The sequence below is a fragment of the Penaeus monodon genome, chromosome 20, assembly GCF_015228065.2.
Source record: "Penaeus monodon isolate SGIC_2016 chromosome 20, NSTDA_Pmon_1, whole genome shotgun sequence".
Lineage (NCBI taxonomy): Eukaryota > Metazoa > Arthropoda > Malacostraca > Decapoda > Penaeidae > Penaeus > Penaeus monodon.
In genome coordinates, this window is record NC_051405.1 from 46,559,568 (window position 1) to 46,560,918 (window position 1,351).

The following is a 1,351-nucleotide window of genomic DNA, read 5'->3' on the forward strand; positions in this document are numbered from 1 at the left end:
CTTCAACACACACATACCTTTCCCTCCCTACATACCACACACATGTGTTGCAACTGTGTTACGTTTTAGGCGTTTAGGTGCCCTGTGCGTTTGAATCAAGATGACTTTTTTCACCTTTATTTTACGATGAAGCAATCGTTCACAGATTAGATACCTCTGCTTATGGGGCCCAGTTTCCAGGCCAGATCGACAACTGCACCAACAACCCTCGTTCTCACCTGTGTCGGAGGCGCGGATGTCTAGTCTTACCTTGAACCATACTGCCCGCCTTCGTAAGTGCAGTTCTGGACAATAAGCGTGATGGCTTTAACCAAATCTTTCTCACTTTGAATGTAGACAGAGCTAGTCTAATATCGAATCAGACGCGACCTGAGAGAGAGAAAGACTGGGAGAGCAGTACGATGTGCAAGATCGACAAGGATGGTAGGTCCGTAATTTCTGCTTTAAATACTTTTATTCCATAAGCCAAATTCTGGGTGGACCGTAAAGCGATGTGGTTAAACTAAGTGCAAGTGTACACGTGCAATATGCGTGATCGCAGCCCATGTCTGGGCAAAGGAGGTCCCTGATAGTACAACCCACCTTTCGCATTTCAGCTTGCTTCTGGTCGAGACGCGGGCGACGCGAGAAGGGATTAAGGCCGCCATCGCCGTCCACTCGGCTGAGGCCCTTCGAAGAATTTGTCGGTAGAATTAATGCAGCACCAGTTTCAGCGAACTTGTCCCTTCCCGTTCGTGCTTTGGACCGTCCTTTTCCCCCCCCCTCCGAGGAGGCAACGTCCTGGTGTAAATTGATCTGCCCTGAGGGTCCTTGGAGGAGGCTATCCCGTAACATGGTCGCTTCGAAGTCTGGCGCTGCGGCCACGAGCATCCCGGATTAGTCTGTGCATGTAATGTATAGGTCTTCGGAGTGCTGTGCAGTTGAATAGCTAACGCCGTTGCTGTTCGCAGACGAGTGTCCGCTTCACTTGCCGCCCGGAGAGGCCGCGAAGAGGCCGTGTGGAGGCGCTGCTGGCCGAGGGAGCCGACCCAAATGGCCAGGGCCGCTTTGGTAAGGGAAGCCAGCAGCTTTTGGCTTTTTGCCATAATAAATTACACAATCGTAATTTTTATCCTTGCCGTTCCTTGTTACTGCATTCATTTCACAATGACTTTTATCTCTCTTCTTTTTTCTTTCGCTCCTTTCCTTTCCTCTCCCTCTCCTCCTCTTACTTTTCCTCTTCTTTCCTCCCATCCGTTCTCTCTCTTACATTTCTTCCCTCTTCAGTCCCTCTCTTCCTATATCTCTTCGTTTTTTCAATTTTCCTCTTTTTTCCTCAATCGACTCATCCTCTTCATTCTTCCCGATTAAA